The 12,400-nt window shown below is 34.6% G+C and overlaps 1 non-coding gene across 1 annotated transcript; it reads right to left on the bottom strand.

The window, feature by feature from the left end:
- Window positions 1-5,181: 5,181 nt before the first annotated feature.
- Window positions 5,182-5,317, bottom strand: LOC122653307. The gene has a single exon (XR_006331742.1). It is a non-coding gene; the product is annotated as a small nucleolar RNA snoR86 (small nucleolar RNA).
- Between the last annotated feature and the right edge of the window lie 7,083 nt (window positions 5,318-12,400).

Raw genomic sequence — 12,400 nt, 5'->3', positions numbered from 1 at the left:
TATCCTTGAGTCAAACATCTAACACTAACCTGATGCTGATGTGGCAGTATTTGCCACCTCAGCCTTACATTGTCTCACTTGACTAATTTTGCCACGTGCCAAGTTTAAGGTATAAGTTCAATAAATGCATGTCCATGCTACACTTTTACCTAATGAGTGTCATCATGTTTGAAATGAGATCTTCCATCCACGAATCATGGCGGTACATATCCATACAATGAATACTTTCTTTCATGTTGTCCTTCTTAAATCAAACCTTAATGTGGTAGATGTGCCTTTATGAATTAACCAAATGGTCAACTCTAGGTCCAATAAAATTTTCCTATGTGCTAATGGACATCTGTTATTACGTAACTTAAAGTGTACACAAATACATAAGTAATTACAGAGAGTTTTCTTAATTTTTGGAATCTTAAACTGTGAATTACAAGTCATAAAAATGATCTTGTGAAACATAAATGTATACACAACACAGTTTAACATAATCGTTTGCACTTAAATGATCTTTATAATCTGATATGACCCATATGGTCTATGAACACTTTAGGTATAAAACATTTAGTGAATGGCTTACAATTATCTCTCTTGTGCCATTCTGACTAATTGCTACTCTTCGATCTAAGAAGTTCATAGTCACAACATATTTAAATAGTCTTTTCAATTAAAGGTATCTTCTTAAGATCTGTGACACGTTGCCATAAACTACATATGAGAGACAACCTCATAACATGCTACTCTTTCTGCTTCTACATTTGAAAAAACCCTTTCTAGTTGCTTAATGCTTTATCAAGTTACTGCTACAATAGCATGCAGAAGACATAATCCGAATTAGGTCTTGTGTTACCACATTTAACGTAATCTAGATGAGTAGCTGATCAACTCTAAATGATCTACACTCCAATAGTGTGATCTTTGGTCTCCTTATGGTATTTTTGTACTTTTTACGCTCTAATCTAATGTGGTATTTCTGAATCCTTATAGTATGTTAGCTCCCACAGTTAAGGTAATGTCAGGTATGATATAAACCTAAGTTTACATTGAATTGCCCATAACAACCATAAGTGGTATACACTAGCATCCTTATAACTCCAAATCATACATTGGACAATATTTCAGACAATGTCTGTAACATTAATATATAGATGTTGCATTTAGTTCTGAATCCGTCATCTGAATGAATCCAAATTTTGATTAACATTTTCTTTACGAGACAATCATGTGTTTTATTTGACTTGTCTCAATGAATTTTATGATATCAAATTTTCAAATTAAACTTATATCACTACTTACCAACGGTATACCATCAATGTGAGGATCAAAATAATGATTTCAAACTTAGTGTAGATCTGCATGATTCTTAAAAATCCCACAAGAAGTAATTATGTGATCAAATCTTTGCCATTATTGTGTGGAATCATGTTTCATTCTATACATGTATCATATATATATATATATATATATATATATATATCATACTATCATACTATTATATAAAAGCACGTTGTGGCAAATCTTTCAGTTATCTATTCTACCCTTCATTCTTATCTATAATTCCATCTTCTGTTCATTCTTTCTCCTGTTTTTTGTTATTGTATTCTTTATTAAAATTGGTACCCTTAGTTTTTTTTGGTTTTTTTTTTTACTTATTTCTTAAAACCGTTTTGTACGACAGTAATTCGCTCGAATCCCATTCTTACCAAAAAAAAAAAAAAAAAAAAAATTCTCTAACGAAAAGTATCTAATCGTGTGACCTTCTATTTCCCTCTCCCTCTCCAATGTCCCAATTACAGTCCTCTCACGGCTCAAACAAAACGAACCTCTCTCTTTTCTCTATTCATCATCAATCCTCATCGAAACTTATTCTTCTTCTTCTTTATCTCTGTGACTAATTCCTTAATACTTTGTGATTTTTTGTAAACTGAGTAGACCTTTTGATTGTTTTGTGCAGCCATGGCTTGGTCTTTCCTTCAGGTTACGGCTTCAGAGGAGGTCGCTTTGCCTCTCAGAGTAGTGCAAATGAAGGGTTAGCTCCATGAACTATAGGTTTATTGTGTTTAGTTTTGCAATCTTCTTCTGATGATTCAACTGAATTGTGGACTCCATGTCAAATGCTTCTATTATTTTTTTATTTTTCTCTTATTTTCTCTTTTCCTGTATCCAAAACCTTCAATTTGTGGTTAGTTCTTCACACCTCTTTTCCAGTTTTGATTTCTGGTTAGTTCTTCACACCTCTGCTTGCATTCTCTTCGTTATTTTGATTTCACATAGACACCTGTTTTGGAATTTGTGTAGGCTTTACAGAAAACATACCTGTTGGTTTTGGCAGACACGGATGGAATAGAAAAACATGGCAGAATCTTGAAAACTAAAGAATCAAAAGAATTGGAAATTGAGGTGTACTTGTTGCATAAAAAGGAGGAACACAAGAACAAAGAGAGGGATTGGAACCTATTTAGGAATTTAGTGTATTGAAATTTGATTTCTTAATGCACATGGAGTTTTTCCTGAACTGAGAACTAACGCCACAAATACTTTGATTGTGTTAGAAAATGTTTTCATGCTATTTACTTGCTTCCGTAATTGAAGTAGGGTAACCTTTTCTTTTTGGCCCTTATATTCTGTGTAATCAGTCTACATCCTGATTTGTAGATATAGTCTGTTGTTTCCTTTTAGCTCAATATTCTGTTTACTGCAACAGGTCTCAAGACAGCAATCAGAGTCGAGGCAATTTAAAGATTTTTGTATTCGACCTCTTCTCCCTGTCCAAATATTCACAGGTAGTGGAGGAATGCTTATATCATTCACAGTTATGCCACCATGTATTATGAATTATCCATAACTCCCCCTTCACAGGATATGCCTGGCATTTTAGCTTAGTGGACGAAATTATCTTTAAGATATTATTTCTTGTTAGGTGTTAATCTTTTCTCAATTTTGAAAGTGGAACAGCTATCTTTGGTGTCATACCTTAGCTTTATTTATAGACATGTACTTCTTTTATTTAGATTATGGCTACAAGTTTCAATTTGTCATGTCATGTCATGCTTTGAAATATCCTCCATTACTCAAGTTTTAATTTGTTCAAACTTATAGTTTATTCTCTGAATTTCTTAGATGCTGACGTGCATATATAATGTAGTAGTGTTGTCTAATATACTGCTTTAAATGCAGCATTTTGACATTCACGTAGTGATTCTGAGATTAAAGTATATGGATCCGTTTGCTTTCCTTCAGCAGTATATAGAACTTTGTTAAACCAAACAGACCAAATCTCCCATTGGCACTCCGAGGAGTCCCTCAAACTTTACCTCCAAATGTGTCATATGGGAATTTCACCAGATGGGTTTATTTTACCCTTAGTTGTGAGAGCTTGTGCTTCCTTGGGGAGCTCTAAATTGTGCAAGATCATGCATGCTCATGTTGTTCTGTTGGGTTTCCAGTTTCATCTTCATGTTGTAAATGAATTGATTGGGATGTGTGCAAAGATTGGGCAGATGGGCTTTGCACTGTAATTGTTTGATAGGATGCCTCACAAGAGTTGTACTTCTTGGAATACTATGGTTTCAGATTTTTTTCTGGATTATGATTGTGATGGTACTGTTGAGATATTTGGAATGTGATGGGACAGGTGGTGTTGGAGCCTAATCTTGTGACATGGACGTCGCTATTGTCGACACATGCTCAATGTAGGAGGCATGAGGAAGTTTTAGGGCTATTTGGTGATATGAGAATGAGAGTCAATGGTGCTACTACAGAAGCAGTTGCTGTTGTTTTGTCTGTTTGTGTAGATTTTGTTGCACCCAAATACCCAATAAGGGTAAGGAAGTCCATGGATTTGTCATTAGGGGTGGTTTTGAAAGCTATGTGTTTGTGAAGAACAGCCTTATCTGTTTCTATGGTAAGCATGAATATACTGAGGCTGCAAAGATGTAATTTTTGGAGATAAAAATCTTACTTGGTGAGTTGGAATGCATTAATTTCCTCCTTTGGTGAAGCTGGGTTTTTTTATCAGGCTTCTAAGCTTTTTCCACAGTTGGAGAATATAAAAGACCGGTTGATGAGACCTGATGTGGTAACTTGGGGTGCGTTGATTGGTGGGTTCTTCCACGGGATGGGCTGATGAAGTGATGAGTCAATGAAATTCTTTCATCAAATGCAGTATGTTAATGTGAAGCCCAATTCAGTCACAGTTGCCAGTACTTTATCAGTGTGTGCAGAGGTAGGAGCACTACATCTTGGAAGGGAAATCCATAGCCATGTCATTAGAGCCCTGATGGATAAAAACATTTTGGTAGGAAATGGACTGGTTAATATGTACACGAAGTGTGGGAGTCTTAAAGAGGGGCGTTTTGTGTTTGATTGGATTAGAGGTAGAGATTTGATCTCTTGGAACACAATGATCATGGATTACGGAATGCAGGGTATTGGGAAGGATGCTTTAAGTACTTTCAAAGAGATGGTTAGAGCCGGAATGTAACCCGATGGACTAACTTTTGTTGCTATTTTGTTGGCAGTGTTTATATACTTAAACCTATTACTGTATTATTTAAAACCTTTTGGCATGACAACTCTTCGTTTCATGGCTTGTTCCCTTGGTTATGCAGCAATATTTTGTTTAAGCATGTCTTACTTTTTTTTGAAGCTTTTAATATGGTATTCTGGTAAGGAGGCTAGAGAATTGTAGTTGAACTCAGTTACAAACATTATCCATGGGCAGAAATTTGTAAGTAAAATAAACTTAATTCTTACCAAGTTATTCGTGAAGGATAGAATTTTCCGGTCAAATGCTCTATTTGTTGACTATAAATGTATTTTGCTACTATATTTTGTAACCAAATGCTGTAGGCAACTTTTCAGAGGCACCCTCAACCAGAAAAGGAGTCACAGTCTTTTTCACCATGATTCCGGTTTTGAATCCATTTTTCTGCTTTGTTAATGGTTTCCACTTTTTTTTCTCTCTAAGCCATCTGGGGGTGGAACATTTCAGATTGTGCAGACGACTTTAATGAGCGAAGCATCAATTAAAGAATGGATGGTGTTCTGTATCTGTATCTGTCGCTCGCTTCATTAAGCAAGAAACACCTTAATCATAATATTAAAAAAAAAAAAATTTGAAACAAGCATTGAAGGTGGATAAGGAAACACAAAGTTACCGAAGGATAAAAATGTAGGAAATAATTGAATGTAGCAATTTGTTCGAGGTCATAATCAAAACCAATAGAGATTTGAAAGGCACGGAGAATCGTTAATTTCTAATCGATATCGCCAACCTTCAATGCAAAGTTGCGTCATCTTTATAATTCCGACGCCCTTGCTCTGAGAATTGGCTTACTTGTGATTGTATTCAAGAATCTAACAATGTGATGTACTTCTGAAACATTTAAAAAATATAATATAATATAATAATAAGAGAGAATCAATTACAGAAGAAAAACTGAACACTCTATTTGAATGGACAGACGATTAGAGAAGATGAGCATCAGGAACAAAGAAAGTAAAAAGGTAGAAGAAACCATTCACAAGATGGAGAGGTGAAAACTGCTTATAATTAGCAGTGTTCTCTCTAAGCCCTAACATAAACTGAACAATCGGGAAGAAAGAAAGGAAAAAATGTAGAGAATCCTTACAAGATATTCTGTAACTGATGCATCTGTACTTGCTATTGAGGATTGAGATATAAATCATAAAACCCATCATACAAATCCAACCATTCCTGCGCTCCGCACAAAGTAAACCTGATTTCTCCGGATAATACACTTAATATTTAAATTACTTTAATTTAATGTTTATTTTCTGTTTTGCAGCACAAATATAAATTACATTCTTGCGTGTCCAAGGTTTATTATTTCTACTTCAAAATGGATAGCAGAAACAATGAAAGTAGAATATCAAGAAGAATTGTTACTGAAAAAATAAAAAAAAGAAGATGCGGGAAAGAACAAGATCATTGATTTGGTAGAATATGCAGACAACAAAACCAATAAAATTAAAATAGAGAAGGATTAGCTTTAATATATGGTTTACATGATCATGAAACTATTAGAACAATGTCTGATTTTTGGGTTGAACAAGTTCTGCTACTTGTTTCAAGCAAATTGCTATTTACACTGTTTTGAAACAATTTACTAAGTCTTTAATTCCTCTTGATTAATTGGGAAATTACAAGTAACAATGCTGCAAATTTTATACTTTCACAACACCAAACTTCAGCAAGAAGAGACCAACACCCAACCCTCCGCTATAAAAAATCTCTTTTGGATCTACATATGGTCACACGTGCATATTTACAAGTATATATATATATGTGTGTGTGTGTGTGTGTGTGTGTGTATGTCTTTTGTGTGTGTGAAATCATGTTCATTGTATAATGGAAAATTCCCAGTTTGTTTCATGTATACTTCTTCAAATATTTTGGTGTTACTCTAAATCATAATGAGCCACCAAAGCTATGATGGTCTGTATTAAATCTTTGCCTTTACTTTCATCTTATCCTCCACGACATTATGCCCTAAGATAGGAAACTTACAGCCCATAGCATGTGAAAATGATAAAGGATTCAACATTAATTCCAAAATCAAATTCACTTTCCCATAGGTATACATGCTGATGATCTGAAGAAATTATAGATTTCCTTATTCCATTACATTTTCAGAACTTTGGTTGTTCATCCACATTTTCTTTATGATGAACACTTGATTTACCAATAACCTATTCTTCCTGTGTTATAACCTTATGAGAATTTCTTCCTTAATCTCAATTATACAACTAGATAATTGGGTAAATCCAAAATTGTGAGTCTTTCACCACTTGATGTGGAACTTTCTAATGAAATGTCAAGTTCTTTGAACTTTATATTTCTAGTCCTCTGACTCCCACTGTTGGTGGCATCCACTAGAAAATCAGCAGTGTATGACTCAACCTTTGTAAGTAAATGTTTAATTAATAAGTTTGTAACTCTATAACCTTTTTCAATATTCAATGAAAATTCATTGATAATATTAAGGTTCAAAATCCTCTCCTATGACTAGTCATCTTTGCTTTAATAGGACATCCTCAGACATCAAGGTGTAAACTGGATTTTCATCCCATCCAAAACTCAAAAAATGATGCTTTAGTTACAGCCCTAGATGGAACCTTGTTTTTATACATACATACCCAAATGTCATTAAGGTTTCATTTTACAAGGACAAGGAAAACTAGAGTTACTAATCATACTCATTACCATGTCTAAGAATGTCTCATTCTTTTCACAGCAACGCCTTGATCTGGAGATCCTGGCATGTTATTTGATGGATAGTACCTTTCTTTAATAGCAATTAAGCAAATAGACGTGGTCTTGAACAGATTTGTGAATCTAACATAATATTCTCCTTCTCTATCTAAACATATTACATAAATTACTCTATCAGTTTGTTTCGCTGCTCTCATTTTATAGTTCTTAAAAACATCAAGTGCTTCATCTTTATAAACTAAGAGACAGAAATACACATACCTAATATGATCATTTATAAGAAAGAAGAAATATCTCTCATCGTTCAGATATGGTATGAAGAACAGTTCACAAATTTTATGAATATGATTTATTAAGACTTGACACTACACTTGATACTACTTTGGACTTAGCTGATATGTTTATCAATATAAATCACACAAGTCCTAGAGTTAGTGAAGTCCATAGGTTAAAGGACTCTACCGTTTACATACATCTTAATTCTTTAATCATGGATATAACTTAATATAATGCAAAAAGTTAGAAGATTTCTTACTTATAGTATATCATTTGTTTCCAATACTGACGAAATTAGACAATAATACTGCATTCAAATGTAGATTTAAATGCTTACCAAAAAAAAAAATGTAGATTTAACTGCACCACATAAACCATTAACTAAATATCAGAACTCATATCAATATTGTTTCCAGTAATGAATATAATATACCACCAAAACAAAATCAAATCTAAAATATGCAAACTTAGGTATCATGACAAGGTTTTATCCAATAATGGAACATTAAAGTTTTGTCAAATTCCAAATAAATGTAGAAAATATTAAAAATTTGTAGACTCCTAATGTCTTGACTTGAGATTGCATCTCTTTAGCTGAATAGATATGTTGCTTACTTAGTGTCAGTGGCTTCGTCTCTTGGAAGTTCTGCATGAAATGGAGACATGGATTAATAAACCAAACTAAACCATCAAGTACTATAATGAGAATTGAAAGGATTTGATTCAAAGTGACTAAAGTTTGAGTCACTCCTTCCTCCAAACTTTATACAATCAATTACCACATTTACTTTCACTCTACAGAAAAGACAATAGAGTGTAGTATTCATACCTTGATTCTTAATAGGCATTGCATAATTGTCCTTCTATTGTACGTGAAGCTTGGCTTGATGACCTTCTTCCTGTGTGATAACTAATTTATTTTCTTCCTTTTCTATCTTCAATCTTTCCTCTTCTAATTCACATTTGGCTGTAAAGCTACCAATTGACCATTGTTTTTTTTTTATATATTTTTTTCTTAAGGGGGGGGGGGGGGGAATTGACCATTGTTAGTATTGTGACATATGTGATAACTTAAAGAGAGCAAACTCCTTAGGCAGATAGAGGAAGACATAGCCCACAAGAAGGGTATCCGAAAAATCAATCCTTGAAGATTTCAGTTCAGTTTGAATGCTTTTCACTTCTATCATTTGAGACCTTATACCTTTATTTCAATCATACTTTATGGAGCCAAAACTCCCTATCAAAATCTTAAATAGTCTGTTCTCTCAAGATCCATGTATTCTAATTGAGATAGATTATTTTCATTCCAATTAGAAGATCTATCTCTTGCTAACATAGGGAGATTAGACTAGTCATTTATTATAATTCCATAAGATCTATATTATAAATAAAATCATGATAAATTAAAAATTTTAATAATACTAAAATTTAACCAATGTTAATATATAATGACAAATCAAGCTCACTACAACTTGCTTATAGGCTAGGGTTACAAGTTGCATTGATTTATTTTCTTTTATACTAAAAAATCATAGAAATTATTTTCAATTACAAACTACATGTGGACATCAGCTGTAATTCATTGTATTCTAAAACCAAACGATAAGACTAGAATGCAGCTCCTTAGACAAGCCTACTTATAGGCATTAGTTGTCTTCATGTTCAACAATACTATCCTATCATATCCCAACTTACTTGCACAAAAATGGCCATTACCTATGGGCATCATGTCCATTCTGTACAGAAATTGCAAGTTTTAATTGTCTTTTTATATTTATAAGATTGCCTAGAATGTCTTTATGGGATTTAAATGATGGGATATGTGGCAAACAAATTCCTTAAATGGCAATTTTGTAATACAAGACAAAACAATAATATTGTGAGTGTGCATGATTTATAATGTTCTTAATTAGGTTATGCTCTCAATATAATATAATAAATACATATTAGCATGCTCATAATATTATTCAAAACAAAAATACCAAGATTCCTTATATAAGTAGCTAAAATGCAGCCAAACATAGCTTAAGGTCCTTATTTATGGTATATTATAATGTCTTCTTTTAGCATTATGAAGCACTAAAATATCTCTTTATAGGACCAAAAGATGTACTCCCTTTGTTATATAGTACCCTTCAAAATTAGGGTAAATTTTACCCCAAAAAAATAATTAGGGTAAATTTTGGTTTAAGAATAGCAAAAAAAAAAAAAAAAAAAACAGCTTATAATGAAGTCAAAAAATTTGTTTTTCTGAAATAGTTTCTATTAAATATTTCTTTCAGAAATAATTTATAAAAATAACCATGAAATAATCAATTTATAGAAATAGTTTTTGTTATAAATAACTTTCATAAACAGAAGGAACCAAACTAATTTCCATCTTATTAAATGCTCCACTAGATCACACCATTTTGAAACAAAACCTAGAAATTCAAACACTCCCCTCTTATTAAACCCCATTCAATCCTATTGTAAACTTTTGATATGTCCAACTTAAGGGCCAAAAAACCTTTCTTACCTTGTTTATGTGACAAAAAGTTTATTTTTTTTAAAAAAAAAAAAAAAAAAAAAAAACCTCTTAGGCAATAATAAATATTGTTATTAATTTGTTGCCTAGGGAATAATGCCTTTTGAAAAGGGGAGATGTAATGATTCAAAATGGGTCTTAATATATTTACAAGAATTTTTGCAATTATTTTATAGGACACATTATACAAGCTAATGGGACAAAATTCATCAATATGAACCGCCTTAGTATTTTTAGGAATAAATTTAACAGTGTGAAGTTAGCACCAAAAGGGAGAATTTCAGAAGAGAAAAAATCATGCACAAATTGTACAACCTCCAAAATAACAATATTCTTGTTGCGTTGGGAAACTTTCGGTTGGGTCCACCTAGAATGAACCTGCAAAAAATCGAGTGAGCAAAGGAGAGCCGGTGTGGCTCTGGCCGAGAACTCTCCGATGTCTAAGTTAGGTCTCTATTTTAGCAGCAGTTCTATTTCGCAAAAAGTGAGATGGCGTTTAAGCTTCATACCTGGGTATTTATAGAGCTATTCTGGGCGGTTACGGGGAGAGTCCTCGTATGGAAGGACTCTGATTTTGGTAGGAGATCTCTTGTCGGGGTTACATTTGGAAGAGGACTCTTCACTTGGTAAGAGTCCTTATTTGAGTGTGATACGGTTCCGTTGATGGATAACGGCCAGATTCGGCTGACTCAGCGTATCCCATGAACATAGGGATGGGCTTACATAGCCCCGTGATTCGTTCGGGTTATCGTTATCACTTCGGTGTATGGCTTGGTGGAGACGTCCGACCTTGTAGTCCAAGCCGACCCTGGTCCAAGACGACCCCTAGCCTAAGCCGACCCTTCGACCTTGGGCGTTCCGAGTGTATCGGGCTCGCCCTTTAGTCCGACCTTAGATGGCTCATCTTAGTGGCCAAGCCTGCTAGCTGATGACCCATCGTCCGAGTGTGAAGCCAAGTGCAAAGCACTCAGACCCTTCATGATCTGGTCTTGACCGACCCTTTATGACTCAACTAGGTGATGACCCATCGTCCGAGTGCGAAGCCGAGTGTGAAGCACTCGGATCCTCCCTGAGTTAATGGCGGCTGACCCTGGGCCTAACTACGTCGTTCGAGTGTACAACACTCGGCCTTTAATAATTTGGTGTCAGTCGACCCTACACGAGTCGTCCCCACCAATCCCGTCCGACTCTGCGCCTGTCGAGGCAAGGCCTGGTCCGACCAGTTCCTTTTGTTTAGCCCTCGGGTCTGCTACATGTCGCTCCTTGATTGGCTCATCATCTGGTGACTTATCAATTGCAATACTAATGGTAAAAACAAGCCTGAAATCTATCACACCTAGAGGCCTTGAATGCCCCAATACTAAAAACAACATTCCTAATCTCATCTTTTGATGCTATTGTGCATGACGTAAAGTTTTCGACATGAGAAACTATCGGAGAAAATAAATGTTCAACAAAACTAGGGATCAAGGGGTTGTAGGTCAAATAGATTTCCCAAAAATTTTTTGCAAAATTTCTATCTTTGTCTGGAGCTAATACAGGTTTATTGCCATTTTCATCCAAAATAAATTCAAACTTACAACTATGGAGATTATGTGTAGCAACAACATGACAATACCTAGTATTCCGGTTTCCATCCATGATATAATGGTGTCTAGACTTTTGAAACCAGAAAGCTTCCTCCACAGCAAGAACCCAACTAAGAATTTTAACATACTCATTATAAGGAGACACCGAATTAATAGAGTTGGGAGAATCTTCAATCTCGATGGAAGATTTAAACAATTGCAATTGCACCTATATCATATGGCCAAACACATTACAATTCCAAACTTGAAGGACCCTACTAAAGGCTGCCAGTTTAACTATAAGATTATAGTTCCCAATTGCTAATCACCTGTCAACCATAAATTGTTTAAAGGAAGGATGGAACATCCAAGCAGAGTGAAAATTAAAGAGTTTCTTAAAAGAAGCAAGTCTGGCTCCAGTGTGAAGAGCTAAGGGATTATGGGCAGATCCCGCAGAAAAGAGTTTTTCAAGAAAGGCAAAAGGTCACATCTGAAGCTGGGAATGCGACACAAAACACCAATCAAGACATTCTTTGATCAGAAGAAGGTGTTTCAATCTATTAGACCAAGTGCAGGGAGAGCCCAAGACTCTAATTTCCTCTAAGCATAAGCTAGAAATTAATTTTCTGAGACCTTGGGCTCCAGGGGATCCATCAGAGAGGGGTAACCCTCCCAACTTGTCATATTGGTCAAGAACCTCATTGTAGTCTCCTATAATGGAAACAAGCCACTGTACAAACAGAAAAACAAAAGAAGGGAATCCCAACAAGATACTCTGAGGGATGCTTGAGGGGGATC

This window comes from Telopea speciosissima, chromosome 2 (assembly GCF_018873765.1).
Source record: "Telopea speciosissima isolate NSW1024214 ecotype Mountain lineage chromosome 2, Tspe_v1, whole genome shotgun sequence".
Classification (NCBI taxonomy): domain Eukaryota; kingdom Viridiplantae; phylum Streptophyta; class Magnoliopsida; order Proteales; family Proteaceae; genus Telopea; species Telopea speciosissima.
Note: the sequence above shows the minus strand (reverse complement) of the source record. Positions and strands in the feature narration are given on the sequence as shown.